This window comes from Macaca mulatta, chromosome 13, assembly GCF_049350105.2.
Source record: "Macaca mulatta isolate MMU2019108-1 chromosome 13, T2T-MMU8v2.0, whole genome shotgun sequence".
NCBI classification, from domain to species: Eukaryota; Metazoa; Chordata; class Mammalia; order Primates; family Cercopithecidae; genus Macaca; species Macaca mulatta.
In genome coordinates, this window is record NC_133418.1 from 99,942,289 (window position 1) to 99,965,708 (window position 23,420).

At 46.1% G+C, this 23,420-nt stretch overlaps 1 protein-coding gene across 19 annotated transcripts in view; it reads right to left on the bottom strand.

Moving 5' to 3' along the window:
• EFR3B (EFR3 homolog B) overlaps nucleotides 1-23,420 on the bottom strand; it is a 114,438-nt gene that overhangs the window by 88,465 nt on the left and 2,553 nt on the right. The gene's annotated exons all lie outside the window — the stretch shown is intronic.

The window sequence follows — 23,420 nt, forward strand, 5'->3', positions numbered from 1 at the left end:
GCCTGTTTGATAAAATCTAAGTTTCAGCTCCTCAGTGTGGGGAGTGGAAACAGATCAGAGTAGGACACAACTGTCAGTTTCCTTAAAAAAACTAAATAAATAACGGCTCCCCAGCCGCATCTCAGACTTACGGCTCATACACACATCAGCCCTGACCCTGCATACACGGTCCAGGAGAACCAGGGGTGAGAGCACCACAGGAGAAATATGGACGCTTTTCCTCCCCTTGGCTCAGAAAGCCCGTGTCTGGGTATCTGCACCTGCTTGTATGCACAGAGAAGCAGGTAAGAGATGGATCTGGTGCCTTTGTTTGGAAACAACCTACAATGCTCATCAATAGAGGACTGGATAGGCCAGGTGCAGTGGCTCACACCTGTAATCCCAGCACTTTGGGGGCCAAGGTGGGTGGATCATTTAAGCCCAGGAGTTTGAGACCAGCCTGAGCAACATGGCAATATCTCCATCTCTATTGTTTTTCCAAAAGAAAAAAAAATGTTTTAATATTAAAAAGAAGACAGAGGCCTGACTAAATAAGGAAGGAAACAGTCATGCAATGCACACTAGGCAGCAGCTGAACTGAATGAAGCAGAGCTCTGAGCACCGCCCCAGACAGCTCTCAAACATACTGTTAATTCAAAAGGAGGCTGCGGCTGGACGCGGTGGCTCACGCCTGTAATCCCAGCACTTTGGGAGGCCGAGGCAGGCTGATCACGAGGTCAGGACATCAAGACCATCCTAGTTAACACGGTGAAACCCCGTTTCTACTAAAAATACAAAAAAATTAGCCAGGCATGGTGGCGGGCTCCTGTAGTCCCAGCCACTCGGGAGGCTGAGGCAGGAGAATTGCTTGAACCCAGGAGGCGGAGGTTGCAGTAAGCTAAGATCATGCCACTGCACTCCAGCCTGGGTGACAGAGCGAGAGTCTATCTCAAAAACAAAACAAAAAAACAAACAAAAAACAACAAAAAAACAAAAACTAAAAAGGAGGCTGTAAAACACCTATGATATGATTCCATTTGTGTGCACCCTCACAGGCCAAACCAACGGGGTGTGTATGTAACTATGTGCGTGAAATATGCTGTTATGAACAAAGAAAGATCTGTAATAGATATACAGCACAGTGTTAACGCTGATTACCGCGTAGAGCTGGGTGGGGGCGCCTAGGGATGGAGGGGTGAGGAACGAGTTAAACTGCACTACCCAATATGGTAGCCACTAGTCACTTGTGGCTACTTAAATTAAATTAAATTAAAAAATTCAGTTCCTCCAGCAAACTAGCCACATTTTATGTGCTTACTAGCCACCTGTGGCTAATGGCTACCACACTGGACAGTGGAGACACAGAGCACTGACATCATTGCAGGAGTATTACTCATGTAATTTAAAATAAATGTAATTTTTACTATTTCTCCCATTTTCTCTTCAGGATAAAACTCCTTACAAATCTGATGAGCAAAAGTTGTCTTTTAAAGATTTGGAATCTTGGAGTTAAAGCACGTATGCACACATGTATACATACAGGAACTGTTTTCTAAACTTGCTCGGCTCTGTTCTTGCTGGAATTTTGAACCAAAGGAGCTGATTGAAGATCTAGAAGTCATTTTGCTTATTCATGCACACATGGCATGCAACACAAAATGCATCAAGTCCTTTAGACATAGAAGGTGAAAAGAAATAGAATGCACAAGTCCCTGTCCCCTTAGAGTGACAGCATGAGGCCATAATGAAAGGAAGCACAAGCGTCACTGAGGTCAGACAGCCAGCGTGCTAGGACTTCCTTCAGAGGGTGGAGACATTGTTTTGGTTTAGATGCCTCCCCATGGAGATGAAGTATCAGTAACAGGTGGACAAAGACAAGAAAGGAAGGCATTCCAGGCAGGGGGAACAGCATCAGTAAAAGTGTGGGGGTGCCAAGCACAAGGGAATGTTCTGAGAGATATCAGCTAGCCAGCCTGTCTAGAGTAGCACTGGTGAAGCTGCAGGTGTCAGGGAGGGGACTGATGGTGAAAGGCCCTTAAATGCCAGGCCAAGAGGGGAGTGCTGTCATTATGACTAAATAACAGCCACTATCACCTTCTATGGTGCTCTTAGAATGCGTAAGGAATCTACTTCCAGTGGATAAACAAATGGAGCAAGCTCTGAACCTCCCAGGAGGCCACTAAGAATGTCTCTCTCCTGGAAGAAGAGCAAGACAAGGCCCTGAACTATAAATGTCCAGCTGGAAGTGTGACAAACTTGGGGGCGTCATACTGGGCTAGTGTGTGACGTGGGGAGGTCGGGGGATATCTGGTCTCCAGCCTGCAGTGAAGTGCTAGGGAATTATAAAAGAAAGTCAGAAAGAAAGCAGAGGCTTCTGACTGGCGTCCACCTGCCCCATAGCCAAATGGTTACATGTGGGATCGGAGTAGAGGACCAGAGATGAGGTGGGTGGAACACAGGCTACATCTGCTGCTCTCCCTCCCTTCATGTGGGAGGGGTTTCCAAGGAGACATTCAGAGGCAGAGGACAGCAGAGGGCTTCAGGAAGAGCCTCCCAGCACCTGCCCGTTCACACCGGGTGAGTGTGTGACATGGGTGGGCTGGGAACAGCCCAGAGCAGAGGCCATCATCACAAAAGGAGACAAGGACCCCAGGGCACTGGGTCCTGACAGCTTAGGGGAGGTGAATTTCGAGAAGAAAAAATGGCTGAGAGAGGAAGAAGCAGTGAGAACTGAGAAGCAGGTGAAGGCACAGGGCCTGGCACTGGTGACCTTCCCGAGAGGTTGTCAGTGGGGAGGTGACATTCGAATTTCAAATAGCATGAAGTGAATAATGACTATGAAAGGGGGAAAGGTACAATCTCAGCTTCAATGACTGCTGGCTCAAGAGCACTGTAAAATATTATATAATCAGCTGAGCACGGTGGCTGACACCTGTAATCTCAGCACTTTGGGAGGCCGAGGTAGGAGGCTGGCTTGAGCACAGGAGTTTGAGATCAGCCTGGGCAACACAGTGAGACCTCATCTGAACCAAAAAAAAAAAAATAGCTGGGTATGGTGATGCACACCTGTTGTCCCAGCTGCTTGGGAGGCTGAAGCGGGAGGATCATTTGAGCCAGGGAGTTCGAGGCTGCAATGAGCTATGATTGTGCCACTGAATTCCAACTGGGGTGACAGAGCAAGACCTTGTCTCAAAATAAATAAATAAATGTTATAGGAATAATTTATTTAACAACAATAACAACGGGAGCTGTTGTTGCTTTGTCTCTGAATAGATCGGGGCAGATGTGCCACCTTGGTGTGCCCCCCCAACCCCTAGATGGGAACAATTGAGGGATGCAGGCTGCTTCTAACACCAGCAGTGCAGGTCTTTGGGAACCAGTGACCCCAGGCTAGGGGTGAACTGCTAAGGTGGTCCTGACACCTGGCTCCAGTTGTGTCCTTAGAATCCAAAATGTGTTTTGTAGCTTTGATGATAAAATTACTGTTAATTTATTGTTGGTATTTTATAACTTGATTGGTATTCACTTTAAAAATGTTATTTATCAGTGTAAGTAATGTATTGGTTACATTTTTGGAAGGAAGTGCTTTGTAAGCCTTTTAAGCTCCAGCAATCCCAATAAATGGGAGCAAAGGGAAAAAAGTTAATGCTTCCGTATACAGCTTTCTTTAAGGTGATCTAAGCTCCTCATGGAAATTCATTCATCTGAATACCTACTATTTGGCACCTTGAGGCATTTGATTTTTTCAAGTGCATGTGGACTCTGGGGGTAAGAAGCATTCCAATAAATAACTCGTACTCTCAAAGAGCTTGCATCATAGCGAGTAGAATCTATCACATGAAGACAATAGTGTTAGAAATCAGGATTTGGGCTTTACAACACATTTATGCTTTCCCCTTTCCCAAAATATGCCCAGTTTCCTATTGTGGTCAGCAGGCAGCCTATAAAAAGCAGGGTTACTCACCTTCAGCTTTCTCAATGAACACACAGTGTCAAATATAGAAACAGAGGAAGCTTTATTGTTATGGAGCCAAACTGATTGAGATCAAGTGTAAGTGCTTTAAATATACAGACGAACTCACAGATTTAAGACGCAGATTCTGAAAAAGCTAAAGATCCAAGATCAATCATTCAAACGCCCAAATATATCATCAGAGAGATTGTTGCAGCATGCACGTAGTGCCAGAACACAAGACAGGCGCCATGCCCAGAGCCTCCGAAACGTAGAGCCAGGGCCAGGGTGGTCATGGTGCCAAAGAGAAATTTCAGAAGCAACACTTTTGAAATGCAAAACAGAATCAGAAGCAAGCACCAGAATTCTGCAAAAATGCAAAACAAGTACTAGGTTGAGCCCTACTAAAAATGCCAAGTAAGCAGCAGGCCAAGCAGAGCCAAGACCCATTTTTAATGAAGCAGCTCTAACGCGCATGGGCCTTCTGGGAACACCTGCATGAGGAAGGAAGTCCCTCAAGCAGATTCTGCCCACCGCAAGAAGCCAGGAGCAGACAGAGTGAGAACGCAGCTGGAAAGAGACAGCTCCTGAAAAGCTCTAAATGAGGAGTGGAAAACCCTTCCTCCAATGCAGACCCTCAGGCCCCTGGAGAGGGTGACCCTGTTACTGCCACACTGTCATTAAAAGGATCGGTTGATGGTAAAATATGTATTACAAGCTCTGTAATTAACATCAGCATCAGAGCATCAGCTAACATCTATAAAGCTCTCACAATCGGTCAGGAACTGTTAGGAGGTTTGAATGCATTTTTTACCTAATCCTCCCAACAACACTGAGGTGGGGTCTATCTCCATTTTACAGATGAGCAGAATGAGGCTTAGGGCAGTTAAGTAACATCTCCAAAGTCACATTAACTGCTACACGGGGTAGCTGGATTCAAACCCAGGGCTGTCTGACTGCAGGGTCTTCACACTTAACCCCCAGCCTGCAAAGGACACACTGAGATTAATCCATTTCAGTGTGCCATTAGAAAAAAATATACTATTCCTAGCCAGGGAGTATAGGTCCTTACACAGAGGTGTCACAAGCCAGCACATTAAGGAACAGGTGAATAAGGTCATTAAAGCCTCTGTGTTCTTAGGAGAATGGCATTACTGTGAGCTGTGAGGTCACAAAAGCCCCAAGGAGGAAATGGAAAAATCAATCCTTCAGCCAGGCGTGGTGGCTCACGCCTGTAATCCCAGCACTTCGGGAGGCTGAGGCGGGTGGATCACTTGAGGTCAGGAGTTCAAAACCAGCCTGGCCAACACAGTGAAACCCCATCTCTACTAAAAATACAAAAAAATTAGCCGGGGCTGGTGGGTGGGGCAGGTTGGGGGGCACCTGTAATCCCAGCTACTCGGGAGGCGGAGGCAGGAGAATCACTTGAACATGGGAAGCAGAGGTTACGTGAGCCGAGGTCATGCCACTACATGCCAGCTTGGGCGATAGGGCAAGATTTGTCTCAAAAAAAAAAAAAAGAAAGAAAGAAAAAAAGAAAAATCAATCCATACCCAGATCTGCTCAGCTATGTCTGTGATTGTGCTGAGACAGTGCCAGAGGCCTAGGAGAGTCAGGTTTTGTCATTGAAGGTCCCCTGAGAGTCAGCAATGCTAATGGCAGTGTCCAAAAGGCAGGTCTGACACCCAGATGGTCCTGCTGTAAAGGCCTCCACCCACTGCCCTGCCGGCACCATCAGCCTCCCAGCTGCCAACTGGATGGACTTCCCGGGTCAGCTTCCACTGCTTGCTACTCTGCACGTAAGTTGTCTTGTAGCCTGCGGCCCCAGCCTGCAGCCCCGACCAGCAGTTCTCAATAAGCCCTTTCACTGGTGCTGGGCTGCTGGTAAGAGTCCTGGTGCGGGCTGGCACAGGCCCTTGACCATCCGTCTCCTAGTATACCCACTGCCAGCACTGCAAAACAGCCCTGGGATTGTTTGCACGGATGTTTTCTTCTCTTTCAGGGTTTCCTGTTTTACTGCAATATAATTAACATGCAGTAAGATGCACACATTTAAGCATTCAGTACCTTGAGTTTCGACAACTGCTTTTACAGTTGTGTAACCATCGCCCAAACAAGAGGTGGGACATTGCTAATCCCCTCACAAAGTCCCCCTTTCCAGTCAACCCACTGGCCCAACTATCTGATTTCTATTATCATAGATTTGTTTTTGCATATATTCTTACATAATGATTTCTGAAACGTAATTAGAAGAGTCTAGACAGCTACCCACAAGGCCCTTGGTGATGAAGAACACTTTTAATTATATTTACGTTCTGCCATTAAAAATACATGCTCACTTCTGAGCATTAAGTTGTAGGGAAAAAAATTAAAAATTAAAAATACGCACTCACTACATGAAGTGTAGAAAATACAAAATACGTTTTAAAAGAAAGTTGAAACCATTGCATACACTGCCTATGGCCTATGAGGTGGCCCTGCTCCTCAAGGAACAGTAAAAAAAAAAAAAAAAAAAAAAAGAAAGAAAGAAAGAAAAAAGAAAAAAAAATTAAAAGAAAATTTAAATCACCCATGATCCTTCCACCTAGAAATAACCACTGTTTGTGTTCTAGTGGGTTTCTTTCAGGGCCAGTACATCTGCAATTATTACAGGGTGGCTCCTCGGTGTGGCATTAGATTTTTTTTAAAAAAAATAAGTAGGCTGGGCAGGATGGCTCATGCCTATAATCCCAGCAGTTGGAGGCCAAGGCGGGTGGATCACCTGAGGTCAGGAGTTTGAGAACAGCCTGGCCAACATGGTGAAACCCCGTCTCTACTAAAAATACAAAAAAACTAGCCAGGCGTGGTGGTGCGCACCTGTAATCCCAGCTACTTGGGATGCTGAGGCAGGAGAATCGCTTGAACCTGGGAGGTGGAGGCTGCAGTGAGCCCAGATCACACCACAACACTCCAGCCTGGGCAACAGAGCAAGACTCCGTCTCCAAAAAAAAAAAAAAAAAAAGTAAGGGCCAGGTGCGGTGGCTCAAGCCTGTAATCCCAGCACTTTGGGAGGCCAAGATGGGTGGATCACGAGGTCAGAAGATTGAGACCATCCTGGCTAACATGGTGAAACCCCATCTCTACTAAAAATACAAAAAAATTAGCCGGTCGTGGTGGCAGGTGCCTGTAGTCCCAGCTACTCAGGAGGCTGAGGCAGAAGAATGGCATGAACCCAGGAGGCAGAGCTTGCAGTGAGCTGAGATCACACCACTGCACTCTAGCCTGGGGGACAGAGCAAGACTCTGTCTCAAGAATAAATAAATAAATAAATAAATAAATAAATAAATAAGTAAATAAAGCTCGTTGCTGTTCACTTCTGAGTAGGCCATCTACATTGCCCGTGTGAGAGGCAGCTTGAGCAAAAATCAACCTCCAGGTTGGGCACAGTGTGTCCCACCTGTAATCCCAGCACTTTGGAAGGCTGAGGCAAGGGGATCACTTGAGCTCAGGAGTTCAAGACCAGCCTGGCCAATATGGTGAAACTCTGTCTCTACCAAAAATACAGAAATTAGCTGGGTGTGGTGGCACACGCCTGTAGTCCCAGCTACTCGGGAGGCTGAGGCATGAGAATCACTTGAACCCAGGAGGCAGAGGTTGCAGTGAGCCAAGATTGCACCATTGCATTCCAGCCTGGGCAACAAAGTGAGACTGTCAGACTATCTCAAAAAAAAAAAAAAAAAAAATCATCCTCCAATTCAAGGTGTCAACCCCTGTGGCTGAGTTGGAGCCAACATCGGAATTCACATTTATTCTCTTCTGTGGAATATGCTTGGCTCTCTTCTTTCCATCAGCAGTCACCATGGGTCTCTCGCAGTACCTCGGTTTTGTCACTCAGAAGGAGAGTGGCTAGATTTTTGGGGTTTTTTGTTGTTGTTTGTTTGGTTTTTGAGACAGAGTCTCGCTCTGTCACCCAGGCGGGAGTGCGGTGGCATGATCTCAGCTCACTGCAAGCTCCGCTTTCTGGGTTCACGCTATTCTCCTCCCTCAGCCTCCTGGGTGGCTGGGACTACAGGCGCCCACCACCACACTGGGCTAATTTTTTGTATCTTTAGTAGTGATGGGGTTTCACCGTGTTAGCCAGAATGGTCTTGATCTCTTGACCTCATGATCTGCCCACCTTGGCCTCCCAAAGTGCTGGGATTACAGGCGTGAGCCACTGCGCCCAGCAGACAGCAGCTAGTTTTTTGATATTGCCCCCTCCCCAAGGTGAATAGCCCATTTGCCATTAACTCAGACCACCCCTAACAGGTACTCCAATTTTGACAATTATTCCTCCAGCCACTTTCACAAAACACAGTAGCAGACATTCTCTTAATTTTATTTAAACTTTCTTTACTGAAAAAAAAATGGCACTTTAATGATAGTCTTAATTTGAGTTGGAAGAGTTTTCCAGAGATCCAAAGAATATGAAGATGCCAGCTTCTGAGTCTCCTTTTATAGACATCCCTGAGCAATAAGGTGACTACACAAAGCCATCAACATGGTCTGATCCATGCCATTGGCAAAGGGTATGATGAACTCTGATAACGTGTGTATGAAAACCTTTTTTAAAAAAATTGTGGTAAAATATACACAATATACAATTTGCCATTTTAGCCTTTTTTATTTATTTATTTATTTTGAGACAGAGTCTCGCTCTGTAACCTAGGTTGGAGTGCAATTGTGTGATCTCAGTTCACTGCAACTTCCGTTTCCCAGGTTCAAGCAATTCTCCTGCCTCAGCCTCCTGAGTAGTTGGGACTATAGGCGCGCGCCACCATGCCTGGCTAATTTTTGTATTTTTAGTAGAGATGGGGTTTCGCCATGTTGGCCAGGCTGGTATCGAACTTCTGACCTTGTGATCTGCCCATCTCGGCCTCTTAAAGTGCTGGGATTACAGGCATGAGCCATTGCACCTGGCCCATTTTAGTCTTTTTTTTTTTTTTTTTTTTTTTGAGACAGAGTTTCACTCTTCTTGCCCAGGCTGGAGCACAATGGCGCGATCTTAGCTCACCACAACCTCCACCTCCTGGGTTCAAGCGATTCTCCTGCCTCAGTCTCCCAAGTAGCTGGGATTACAGGAATGTGCCACCACGCCTGGCATTTTAGCCATTTTTAAATTACAGTTCAGTGGCATGAAGTCCATTCACACTGTTGCACAACCATCACCATCATCTATCTCCAAAATTCTTTTCATCTTGCAAAACTGAAACTCTAACCAGTAAACAACAATTCCCCATTCTCCCTCCCCCCATTTCCTGGTAACCTCTATTCTACTTTCTGTCTCTATGAATTTGACTACTCTAGCTTCCTCATACTAGTGGAATCATACACTACTTGTCCTTGAGTGACTGGCTTATTTCCCTCACCATAATATCTTCAAGGTTCAGCCATGTTGTACCATGTGTCAAGATTTTCTTCTTTTTTAAGACTGAATGTTGGCCGGGTGTGGTGGTTCATGCCTGTAATCCCAGCACTTTGGGAAGCCCAGGCAGGTGGATCACCTGAGGTCAGGAGATTGAGACCAGCCTGACCAACATGGTGAAACCCCGTCTCTACTAAAAATACAAAATTAGCATGCTTATAATCCCATCTACTCGGGAGGCTGAGGCAAGAGAATGGCTTGGCCCCAGGAGGCGGAGGCTGCAGTGAGCCGAGATCGCGCCATTGCATTCCAGCCTGGGAGACACAGCAAGATTCCATCTCAAAAAAAAAAAAAGACACTGAATAATACGTAGATACTGCATTTTTGTTTATCCGTTCGTCTGTCGATGGACACCCGGGTTGCTTCTATGGTTAGGCCATTGTGAATAATGCTGCTGTGAACATGGGTGTAAAGATGTCTTAAATCTCTGCTTTCATTTCTTTGGGGTTTATGTCAATTGGTGGGATTGCTGGATCATATGGTAATTATATTTTTCACTCTTTGAGGAGTCACCATACTGTTTTCCCATAGTGGTTGCACCATTTTTTCCCACTACCCGTACACAGTGATGGTTCCAATTTCCCCACATCCTCACCAACACTTGGTTATTGTTTTTTTTGTTTTGTTTTGTTTTGTTTTTGAGACAGAGTCTCACTCTGTCGCCTAGGCTGGGGTGCAGTGGCGCAATTTCGGCTCAATGCAACCTCCGCCTCCAGGGTTCAAGCAATTATTGTGCCTCACCCTACTAAGTAGCTGGAACTACAGGCACTTACCACCATGCCTGGCTAATTTTTATATTTTTAGAAGAGACGAGGTTTTATAATGTTGGCCAGGCTTGTCTCGAACTCCTGACCTCAGGTGATCTGCTTGCCTCGGCCTCTCAAAGTGCTGAGATTACAGGCGTGAGCCACCACGCCTGGCCAACACTTGCTTATTTTCTGCTTTTTTTGATAATAGCCATCCTAATGGGTGTGAAGTAGTATCTCACTGTGGTTTTGATTCCTATTTCCCTAATGATGAGTGATGTTGGGAGTCTTTCATATGCTTCTCGGCCACTTCTTTTTTAAAAGAGACAGGGTCTCACGCTGTTGCCCAGGCTGGAGTGCAGTGGCTATTCACAGGCTCAAGCTCGCTACTAATCAGCATGAGAGTTTTGACCTGTTCCGTTTTCATCCTGGGCTGGCTTACTCCTCCTTAGGTAACCTGGTGGTCCCCTGCTCTCTGGAGGTTACCATATTGATGCCAAACTTAATGCAGACACCAGACTGGTATAGTAAACTACAGCCCAGAACTCCTGGGCTCCAGTGATCCTCCCGCCTCAGCATCTGGAGTAGCTGGGACTACAGGCACATGTCACCATGCCCAGCTATAGATCTTTTATGAAGAAATGCCTAGTCAAATCCTTTGCTCATTTTTAATCAAAGTTGCTTGTTTTTGTTGAGCTTTAGGTGCTCTTTTCTTTATATATTCTGGAGGTTAACCTATTATCCAGGATATTATTTGTAAATATTTATTTGTAAATATTTTCTCCCATTCTGTAGGTTGCCTTTCACTGTTGAAAAGCATCATTTGATGCACAAAAGTTTTTAATTTTACTGTAGCTCAATTGATAATGGTCTCTCTTTTTTTTTTTTTTTTAAATAAACGGAGTTTCGCTCTTGTTGCTCAGGCTGGAGTGCAATGGTGCAATCTCGGCTCACTACAACCTCTACCTCCCGGGTTCAAGTGATTCTCCTGCCTCAGCCTCCTGAGTAGCTGGGATTACAGGCATGTGCCACCGTGCCCAGCTAATTTTTGTATTTTTAGTAGAGATGGGGTTTCTCCATGTTGGTCAGGCTGGTTTCAAACTCCCGACCTCAGGTGGCCCACCTGCCTCAGCCTCCCAAAGTGCTGGGATTATAGGCGTGAGCCACCACGTCTAGCCTGATAATGGTGTTTTCAATAAGAATCTATGTGGGATATAAGAGAAGAGCGTTGGAATAAAACAGACCTGTTTTTTTTTTTTTCTTAGCCATGCCACTTAACGATCTGGGTGACTTGCACAAGGCATTTAACTTATCTGAAAATGGCAGAGGAAGCAGGGAAAGGCATACCCACCATGCAGAAGTTTTGTGAAACCAGAATGCATGCAGAGCAAGAATTGTAGCACCAGCACTTGGAAGGGACACGGCTCCTACCTACCGCTACACCAGTGGGGGTCATGCCATTAGACAGACAGACACTGAATTCACAAAGGGAGCATTATCCCTGTCTTACCAATGAGGAAATTTACGCATAGCCAGGTTACATAAAGAACCTGAGATGGCAGCACCTACATTCCCTCTGGGATCTTCTGAAAACTTCTACTCTGGCTGTACCACCAGCCCCGGGTGCCTCAGCTGCAGAACAGAAGAGCTGGAAAACCCTTCCAGCCCGTTCATTCCAGCTCTCTGAGTTTACGGATGATGAAACTGAAGCTGAAAGAGGTTGAGAATCTTGCCCAAATTTACACAGCAATCACCTCTAATGGCCAACTCTCCCCCTTGTCCAGAAATGTCCTTGATAAAATAGAATGACGGTGCTGGCGCCTCCCAGTGCCACCCATGCCTCTCCAGAACGCTCAGCCCACTCTCTGAGAGTGCTGTCTGGGGGAGAGGAGGACGTTTTGAGCAGCCCTGTGGAAAAGCTTTTGGACAGTCAGACGTGCTTACTGTATTTGCCAGCTGCTGGGCCCAGGCCTGCCTGTAGGATCACGCACTTTTAGGAGCTGGATGACAGCAATGGGAAGACCCTGCTGTTTTTCCCTCTTCTGCTTTGTCTGTATATGACCTGAAGACCTGCTACTGCACACAAGCTGAAGGTGCACAAGGCTGCTTAGTGGTTTATCAGGAACACTCCAGCTGGCTGCTTCCAGGCAACGAGATACAGACATTTACTGCCTCTGCCTCAAAGGGCCTTTTCATCATTCTTGTTTTGTAAAGAAAAAAAAGCACAAGTAATATGAATGGAAATCAAAATAGAGACTTACCCATAATTATACCATTAAATGACCTTCCTTTCAGAAGAAAAGACTGTGACATTTATCCTGAGTGCCACAAACCAAGGAGGAAATCCATGAGAAGTCCTTCTAACAGCCTTAACCGTTTCAGCAGGAAGGCCGAGGGGCTGTGTCGGCAACCAACACCTCCAAGTATGGAGGAAAACTCAAACGGCTGTATTCTAATACATTCTTTATTTATTTGGAACAAAAATCCATGAAAAGACATGTTGAGATGACAAAATATGATTGCTGTCACTACAGGACTCTCTCTGACCTTAGAGAAATCCCCAGCCCATGTTCATTGATACCCTGGAAACACCGGCTGCTATGTAGGTGTAGACTAATGGATGATATGTATCATTATTTTATAGTCAGATGCAAACATTTGGACTCTTACTACTACATACCAAAGTTCCCTGTCAGATGCTAGGAAAAACAAAGCTGATTAAGATAGTGTCCTCAAGAGGTTCACTGATCTGTTGTGTAAAGAAATAAATGACAATAGTAAACTCTAAGATACAGTAGAGGAGACCTGGAGGGAGCCTGCAGAGCTCCAGATTTTCCCAGCATCCACCCTGTATGCTTCTGCTCTAGAAGCATCCCTCCTGCACACGCTGTGAGCAGCTATACGGTGCTAGGGATGCATCCCTTCACTGTAAGTCGTTCATTTCTACGAGATCTTCAGGCAAGGTCTTCATAAATGTTCTCGTAATTTAGGGATTATCCTTCATGCAATGCACAAACAGTATTTCTTTTTACCCAGCTAAAAAGAAAGTGAGGAAATGGAAAGAAGTCTTTATGAATAGCTATGACAAGGGTGGGATGGGAGCTCGGCCAAGCTAAGATTCAAGACTCGTGGCTTCTGAATGCTTGAGTTTATCTGGGACCTTCTGCGTGGTAATAAGACAGTTAGCATTTGAATCTAGGAACCCTAATTCTCAGATTATAGACAAACCACTCTGTCAGGATAAAGGACGTACTATAGAGCACCGAGCTTAAAAGGCCCTGTGGGTCCCCAATGAGGGACTTGTATAACCCAAGTCCTAGACGTAAGGCCATAAGTTATCTATGTAAAATCTATGAAAATATTCAATTTGGAGTTCTCTAATAGTAAAATTTGCTGTTTGGCATAAGACATGTGCAGTTGCCGTCAGGCACAAAGCAGTGTTTTAATGTCACGTGAAGCTCTGTGAATGCTTGCTTAGGAGGCAATGGAGTGAACAGACTTGAACCAGCTGCATGACCTTGGGCAAGTTATTGAACTCCTGAATCTCAGCATTCTCCACCCAACCACAGAAATGATGATGACATCCACCTCCAGAGAGTTCTTCTGAATTGAGATAATGAATAGAATGGCATGGAATAAACATTGCAAAATTTTAGTCATGCATACGAATTTAGAATTGCATAAGGATTTAGATAAAGATGTCACCTCTGTCCTCTTTGTGGCTTAAGAGATTTTCTTGTCTTTCCAGTGCAGAGATGAGAGGGACACAGTCATGGACTGCTGACCTGCGGGCAGCCCTCTAGAGGATGAGGACGTATTCAAGGTAATCAGTTCATGGTTGTCCCCTCTCAGGGTGGATAGACAGCACTGAGGCAGGCTCCTTAGTATCTCAGGAGCCCTGTTTCTATGTTCTTACTACCCCCAGACCCTTCTAAGGATTTTCATTAACAAATACAGCCTATATATGACACACTCATCCTTGTATGCAGGGACTGTCACTTTCTGGAAAGGGTATGGCTATATTCCAGAAGCATCCATAAAAATTACCTGCATGGGTCAGGTGCAGTGGCTCATGCCTGTAATCCCAACACTTTGAGAGGCCGAGGCAGGCGGATCACCTGAGATCAGGTGTTTGAGACCAGCCTGGCCAACATGGCGAAACCCCGTCTCTACTAAAAATACAAAAAACTAGCCAGGCATGGTGGCAGCCACCTGTAATCTCAGCTACTTGGGAGGCTGGGGCAGGAGAATCGCTTGAACCTCGGAGGCAGAGGTTGCAGTGAGGCGAGATCACACTACTGTACTCCAGCCTGAGTGACAGAGGGAGACTCCATCTCCAAAAAAAAAAAAAAGAATTACTTGCATGGTAATAATGTCACCTTTCACAGGTATGGTGTCCTGCAATATAAGTCCATGTACATAGACATTATCTCATTTGATCCCCCTCATACACCCTCACGAGTGGGGCAGACTAATTATCCCACCTCTCCAGGGGGAAGAATGAGCTCAGACAAAGACGAACTAAATGTCCAGGGCCCTCTGGCTGGAAGATGGTCATCTGGGACTTGGACCACCATGTGTCCATCAATTCCAGCCTAACCCATGGACTGCACAGCTTTGCTGTCTAGGGATAAGGGATCTGCACAGGACTGGGCCTGCACCACACAGCCCGGTCCCAGCTCCACCTCTTAGAAGCACCAGTTGCTGCCTGGACCTGAAGATGAAGGGAAGGAATTTTTCGTTTGTGTGTTTTTTGGTTCTTTTTTTTTTTTTTTTTTTTTTTTTGGAGACAGAGTCTCGCTCTGTCACCAGGCTAGAGTGCAGTGTGCAATCTCAGCTCACTGCAACCTCTGTCTCCCGGATTCAAGCGATTCTCCTGCCTTAGCCTCCTGAATAGCTGGGACTACAGGCACACACCACCATGCCCAGCTAATTTTTGTATTTTTAGTAGAGATGGGGTTTCACCATGTTGGCCAGGATGGTCTCAATCTCTTGACCTCATGATCTGCCCACCTCAGCCTCCCAAAGTGCTGGGATTATAGGCGTGAGCCACTGCGCCTGGCCAGGGAAGGAGTTTTAATTCACACCCAAACCATCAGAAGAGCAGAAGCTCCTCCTGCAATGCCAGGTTCCCGGTTTCTGCTCTTCTCCAGGCCAAGCACTGACTGACCATGGAACCCATCTCTAAGAACACTGCCCATCAGGTGTGTGTGACCCAGCCTTGGTGGTGACACCCCATTCTGCAGTCTGCCTGTCTCTGAAAGGCATGCCCACGCCTTCTTTCCAGGCCATTGTCGGTGCTTGCGTTGTCTTCCGCCCTCCTCAGCCTGCTCTCTGGCCTGTCTCTCAGGACCTATCCTCACTATGGTCCCCAAAGCTCTTCCTGGGGCCCTTCTTTCTCTTTGACAAAGTAAAGGGAGGTGGGAAAGGTGCCAAGAGTGAGAAGTGAGAGAAGTGATCCAGAAGTGAGAGCTCGCAGCCTCGCTGTTGACTGGCCTGGGACCTTCAGCCCTGCGTCTTACATTCTCTTGCCCTTCCCAAATTATTAATAATGCATGAGTCTGAAGTACAGTGAGCTCCACAGAGGAAAGACCTGTGTTCTCTGGACTATTCAGAATGTTCTAGGGACAGTGTGACAGGAGGCTGAGTCCACACTCCGGAGCTGGAATGCTGAGGTCCAAATCCCAGACTTTTCACATAACTGGGTGGCCATGGAGAAGTGATTAAACCTCTCAACACCTCAGTTTTCTCATTTCTAAAATGGGAATACTAATCCTTCATCATAGAGTTTGGGGAAGATTATATAAGACATAAAAACTGCTTAGTACAGACAAGTTTATCCCCATAAAAAAGTGCTTAGAATTCTGCCTGGCACAGGCCGGGCAAAGTGGCTCATGCCTGTAATCCCAGCACTTTGGGAGGCCAAGGCGGGCAGATCATGAGGTCAAGAATTCAAGACTAGCCTGACCAACATGGTGAAACCCTGTCTCGACTAAAACTACAAAAACGTTAGCCGGGCAGGGTGGCGTGCACCTGTTAATCCCAGCTACTCAGGAGGCTGAGGCAGGAGAATCGCTTGAACCCAGGAGGCAGGGGTTGTGGTGAGCAGAGATCACACCACTGCACTTCAGCCTGGGTGACAGAGCGAGACTCCGTCTCAAAAAAAAAAAAAAAAGAACTCTGCCTGGCACACAGTGGTGCCCAATGAATGGAAGCCACATTAACAGAAACTGTGCTGTTATTCAGAACCCACCTGAGGCTGAAATATATACAGTGAGTCAGAAGTTACAAAGAAGCAAATGAAAACGATGATGCCTCGCTCAGAATGCATTCATTCAACATGGTTTTTGAGGACCATTCAACACGGTTTTTGAGGACCAGGCAGTGTTCTGTGCCCTAAAGATGCAGTAGAGAACAAGAGAAATGTGTTCTCTGCCAGGTGCAGTGGCTCATGCCTATAATCCCAGCACTTTCTTTTCTTTTCTTTTCTTTTTTTTTTTTGGAGACTAAGTTTCACTCTTGTTGCCCTGGCTGGAGTGCAGTGGTATGATCTTGGCTCACTGCAACCTCTGCCTCCCAGGTTCAAGCGATTCTCCTGCCTCAGCCTTCTGAGTAGCTGGGATTACAGATATGTGCCACCGCACCCAGCTAATTTTTGTATTTTTAGTGGAGACAGGGTTTCACCATGTTGGCCAGGTTGGTCCCGAACTCCTGACCTCAGGTGATCCACCCACCTCAGCCTCCCAAAGGGCTGGGATTACAGGAATGAGCCGCCAAACCCAGCCAATCCCAGCACTTTGGGAGGCCGAGGTGGGCGGATGACCTGAGGTCAGGAGTTCAAGACCAGCCTGGCCAACATGGTGAAACTCCGTCTCCACTAAAAATACAAAAACTAGCCAGGTGTGGTGGTGCGCGCCTGTAATCCCAGCTACTTGGGAGGCTGAGGCAGGAGAATCACTTGAACCCGGGCGGCAGAGGTTGCAGTGAGCTGAGATTGCGCCACTGCACTCCAGCCTGGGTGACACAGCGAGACTGTGTCTCAAAAAAAACCACAAAAGAGAAATGTATTCTCTGCTTTCATGGAGCTTACAGTTTACTAGGGGAAACAAACAAGAGAAATATTAGTGATGAATGGCCATACGGTGAATTAAAATATGGTATGCAAAGGAGTGTGACCAGATGGCCTCCTGAGATGGTGAAAGCAAGAACAGCTTCTCAGTGAGAGATCTCAGAAGATCACATCATCCATCAAAAGAAAAATCAGGCCAGGCACGGTGGCTCACGCCTGTAATCCCAGTACTTTGGGAGGCTGAGGTGGGTGGATCACCTAAGGTCGGGAGTTCAAGACCAGCCTGACCAACAGGTGAAACCCTGTCTCTACTAAAAATACAAAAAAATCAGCCAGGCATGCCGGCTCACGCCTGTAGTCCTAGCTACTTGGGAGGCTGAGGCATGAGAATCGTTTGAACCCAGGAGGCGGAGGTTGCAGTGAGCTGAGATCGCGCCACTGCACTCCAGCCTGGGCAACAGAGTGAGACTCGGTCTCAAAAAAAAAAGAAGGAAAAAAAGAGAAATCATATCCACAATTGCAAAGGGGCTGGAGCCTCTGTGAGCAAACCAGGAGGCAGCCGAGAGCAGGGTCAGTGGCAATTCCACCGAGGGAAATCAGTCACTCAACCTCTCCACAAACTCGCATTTGGACCAATCCTAATACCATGCAAATAGATAAAGAGCAGATTAAGATGACTATATTTTCAAAAGAAATATCTAATTTAGACCAAGGTTTAGGCAGTATCTCCTCTTCTAGGATGAATTCCTCTCAAATCTTAGCATCCCAAAAAAGCTGTATTCGTCCTAGGCAATCTCATTAATTTTACAATGCTAATGAATCTTGTAAATGACTTTCCCCCTCTTAATTTTGGCCTACAGTAAGCTCAAAATGGAATTTGCAACATGGCCTGCTTATATGCATTTTTTTCTCTGAAATGACTTTATTCCTGGCTTTTTTTTTGGTCTAAGATTTTCTTTGCTTTGATCTCTTTATGTATTGTCATGTGTGTGTAAAACATATGCCCCAAATCTTCTTCAGAATAAATGTATAACTCTAGGTAATTTATTTTCTATTTTAAAATCAACTTTTTAAAAATAACTGCTTATATAACCCCCATTTTAGGTACCATGGAAAAAAATTTTTTTAAGTTTCAGTTCACCTTTTCCTCACCCTTACCCCTGCACCCCCACAAAGAGCTTTTTTTTTAAAGGAGCCAACATCATCCTTTGCATATGCACAGAAACTTGTGGTCCAAAGCTTTCTTGCTCCTTAGGCCACCACCTGTGGCTGCAATAACTGTCTCCTCCTCTGCTTCTCTTCATTTTCATATCACCTCCCACCACCCTGCACAGCTGCCCCCAGCTTGATTTCACTTCACATCACTTGAGCAAATCAGTCCTTCGACAGTTTCAAACCATCAATGGCCCCCACTGCTCACAGGAATAAGTGCAAACTCCTTATCTTGACATTATCGCCTTATCTTTTTTTTTTTTTTTTTTTGAGACAGAGTTTCACTCTTGTTGCCCAGGCTGGAATGCAGTGGCACAATCTCGGCTCACAGTAACCTCCACCTCCCGGGTTGAAGTGATTCTCCTACCTCAGCCTCCCAAGTAGCTGGGATTACAGGCATGCACCACCACACCCCGCTAATTTTGTATTTTTTTTTTTAGTAGAGATGTGGTTTCACAATGTTGGTCAGACTGGTCTCGAACTCCTGGCCTCAGGTAATCTGTCTGCCTTGGCCTCCCAAAGTGCTGGGATTGCAGGTGTGACCCACCGCAACTGGCCTATCTCTTCATCTATCACATAATTCTCCCCTTAAACTCTGCTCAAACCCAGCGAGCCCCCCGACTCTCCCTGGACAGGTCTTCTCCATCCCCACCTCCACACACACTTCCTCACATTGGTGCCTCCACCAGCCACACCCACCTCCCTTATCCTCTACTCCTCGGTAGAGGAGAAATGGCTGTTGCTTCTGAAGCCTGCCCAGATGACTCCACCTAGCACGGGTCTCTTCCACTTCAAGATACTGCTGGCTGAACACCTGATGAGTAACTCCATTCCGCTTTGCAGAACAGTGCAATTTTACCGAACTTTGTATCATTTAATTGTTTGCATGTTTTATAACTTGTTTGCCCAGTTAAATTCTAATGTTCTTGACAGAAACTACTTTTGCATATTCTTCCATCCCTCATGATGGCCTCTGTAGTATCATACATAGCTGCTATTCCATAAATACTTGATAGCTTATATCCCTAGTCTATATCCTTTCCAAACACAGAGCAGACAGCAAAAGACAGGCAAGTAGTTAATAACTCATACTCCCATGACAATTCACTAACACGCAAATAGTTAGAAGATAAAGAAGTGTTTCACTAATAATAAAGAATGCAAGTTAAAGTGATATACATTTTCTATCAAATTAGCAAGTACTGGGGAAAAAAAATCTTAATCTTGAATGCTCTTGAGAGTACAGGGAGATAGGTGATTTTATAACTGCTAGGAGAAGTATAATGGATACAAAGTGAAAATAATTGGACAATATGTAACTAGTCTTAAAATGTTTATATACCTTGACCAATCCATTAGAAGGGCTACAGTCTAGGGAAAAATTCCAAAGTTCACAGAAAGCTTTGAGTACCAAGTACTTCTCCAGGGGCAGTAATACAGAAACACCCCTAAATGTACAATAACAAAATTATACATCCTTTCAGTGCACCATTACATAGACATTAAAAATGATAGCCAACGAGCATACTAACTTGTGGGGCATGCTTATATTCTAGTGCCAAGTGGAAAAAAAAAAAAAAGGATACGAAACGTTTTAAAATGAATGATTTCAGGCCAGGTGTGGTGGTTCATGCCTGTAATTCCAGCACTTTGGGAGGCTGAGGTGGGAGAAATGCTTAAGGCCAGGAGATCAAGACCAGCCTGGGCAATATAGTGGGACCCCATCTCTACAAAAAACAAAAAATTAGCTGGGCATGGTTGAACATGCTCCTGAGTAGTCCCAGCTACTCAGGAGGCTGAAGCAGGAGGATCACTTAAGCTCAGGAGGTTAAGGCTATAGTAAGCCATGATAGTGTCACTGTACTCCAGCCTGGGGGAGAGTAAGATCCTGTCTCTAAAATAATGAATGGTTCCAACCACCTAAACAAACGCATGGAAAGAAAGATACTAGAAGAGTAAATGTTATGTTTATAGTTTACTGTATTTTCTAGATTTTCTGGAGGGATTAGATGATTGTTTACATTTTTCCTTTGTTTGATACAAGGAACGGTATCACAGTACTGTTCTTAATCTTATGGAACAAAAATTCTTATTTGTTTTATTTTTGCCTTTAAAAGAAAAATTAAGGGCCAGGCATGGTGGCTCACACCTGTAATCCCAGCACTTTGGGAGGCCAAGGTGAGCGTATCAGTGTGAGGTCAGGAGTTCGAGACCAGCCTGGCCAATGTGGTGAAACCCCATCTCTACTAAAAATACAAAAATTAGCCAGGCGTGGTGGCATGTGCCTGTAATCCCAGCTACTCGGGAGGCTGAGGCAGGAGAACTGCTTGAACCTGGGAGGTGGAGGTTGCAGTGAGTCAAGACCACGCCACTGCACTCCAGCCTGGGCAACAGAGCAAGACTGTCTCAAATAAATAAATAATTAAAAAATTTAAAAAAAACTAACTAGGAAACAGAGAAAGGAGAGTTAAGAAAAGGGGCAGGGAAAGTGGGGGCAGCTCTCTTATCCTAATTCATCTCTGCCATGAGATAAACACTGCTGTCATCTTTCCAGAGGCAGGAAAGAGGCTCAGAAATGCTCGAGTTCAAGATTACCCGAGGGTCGGAGCTAGGGTTCAGACCTAGGCTGTGGGGTTCTTGGTGCTCCTTGAAGCCAGGATCAAAAAGAAATAGCAAGGAAAGGGCTGGAGGAGGTGAACACAAAACCAGAGCGGTAATTGATGTCATATATAGAAGTTTGCTTTAAATGGGTAAATTGTGGATGATTTTTTTTCTCCACTCTTTTCCAGATTTTCTGTAATATAATATTACCTTTTTTATTTTTATTTATGTACAAGAAAAAACTGTGACCACTTGTATTCACTGAACTGTGAGCAGCAAGAGAGAAAACAGGCTCACCTGGCCCCCTTCTCACGGGGAATAAAAGAGTTGGAGTGGTGGGTAGGAGGGGGAAGGGCACACAGCTCCCACATGCACAGACCATACCTGGCATCTTGGGGCTGCAGAAACCTCAGGATCTGGGGGAGGAGGCTGATGCATGTGTGTGCACATGCGCACATGTGCTGTGGGATCGCCCGTGAGGAGGAGCAGGGCATCCATGGAGATTTCTGCAGAGGTAAGACTTTGCCCCTCAGGGGGAGCCTGCCTTGCCCTGTAGTTTCTCCACCCTTCTGGCATCAGTCTCACTCACCAAACAGGATTCCGTCAAGCACATTTTTGGTGTGGTTTTTTGTTTTGTTTTGTTTTGTTTTGTTTTGATATGGAGTCTTGCTCTGTTGACCAGGCTGGAGGGCAGTGATGCTATCTCTGCTCACTGCAACCTCCGCCTCCCAGGTTCAAGCAATTTTCCTGCCTCAGCCTCCCCAGTAGCTGGAATTACAGGTGTGTGCCACCATGCCTGACTAACTTTGTGTTTTTAGTAGGGATGGGGTTTCACCATGTTGGCCAGGCTGGTCTCAAATTCCTGACCTCAGGTGATCCACCCACCCTGGCCTCCCAAAGTGCTGGGATTACAGGCCTGATCCACTGTGCCCAGCCCAAGCACATTTTCAAAAAGTTGTTTGCTGTTGCTATTTCCTTACAGTCAGCATTCTCAACCACTAAGCGGGACGAGAGGCATTTGCTGAGGATGAGGCAGCACTCAGCGGTGAGGAAGAATTAGGGCAGCTTTGGTGTTAGTGGGATCGGGGTGCGCAGACTGTGGTTGGGGAAATCCTTTCCAAATGTCCCTCCTAGCTGGCTGCCCTAATTCAGAGGGTGGCATTTCTCAGAGCTCTGTCTCACCTCAGTGGGGAAATGGGATTCTCCAGCCCACATGAGAGCAACAGGGAAACTCTTAGCTGCATAATTTTTTTTTTTTTTTTTGAGACAGAGTCTCGCTCTTGTCTCCCAGGCTGGAGTGCAATGGCGCTAATCTCAGCTCACTGCAACCTCCGCCTCCCGGGTTCAAGGGATTCTCCTGCCTCAGCCTCCTGAGTAGCTGGGATTATAGGTGCCTGCCACCATGCCCGGCTAATTTCTGTACTTTTGGTAGAGACGTGGTTTCGCCATGTTGGCCAGACTGGTCTTGACCTCCTGACCTCAGGTGATCTGCCCACCTCAGCCTTCCAAAGTGCTGGGATAACGGGCGTGAGCCACTGCGCCCAGCCTTAGCTGTATAATACTAACAAAAGGAAAACTCATGGGAATCCATTTTTGCAGAGAATTTGCTAATGATCTTCCCACCCCAGTAAAAATGCTTTCATTTTTTCATGTCCCTTGTCAATCTGCCTTCATAGGATTCCCACACAAAACTGTGGGCAGTCACTGTGTCCTTTTGGAGAGCCATTTCCAGAAAGCAATGGGTTTAGGGATGACTGAGTGGTGAGGAGACAGCTGGGGTGAGTCTGAGAAAGAGAAGTGGCTCAGCGGCCTGGCACTGGCACAGTCGAGGTGATGTGCGAGTGTAAGCGGGGGTGGCAGGTGATACAAACAGGCCTGTGCCCGAGTTGGCAGAGAAGAGAGGAGGGAACAGGTCCAAGGGGGCCCAAAGGGGACAGGCTCTTGAGCAACCAGTTTCAGGAGCTCGGAACCTCTTGTGGTGCTCACAACGGACCTGGAAGGTAGACAGACATGCATTTCACGTTTGTATACAGGGATTTAATTCTGAATGACAATCCCACTTGCCTAAAGTCACCCAGCCATCAAAGGGCTCCTGGATTAAGATGGGATGACCCCAGAACAAGGATTCCTTCTATCCTGGATAGCACTGTGTCCTTCAGCAAAGACATGGGGCTCCCAGTCTCCCATAAGCAGAATGAAGAAGGCTGAGCTGTGGAGGGCAGAGGCAGGGTGAGGAGGAGGAAGGATGGGAGATCCTCCAGAGCTGGAAAGATGGGAAGACAAATTTATAGTGGCACAAGTCACCAAGGTGGGTGGACAAGGGACACCTTTACCTAAAGCTCTTAGGTGACTTTTGGCTCCACGGGGGGCCTCTCTGCCCATCAGTTAATAAAACCCCTGGTGGTAGTTTTCTAATGA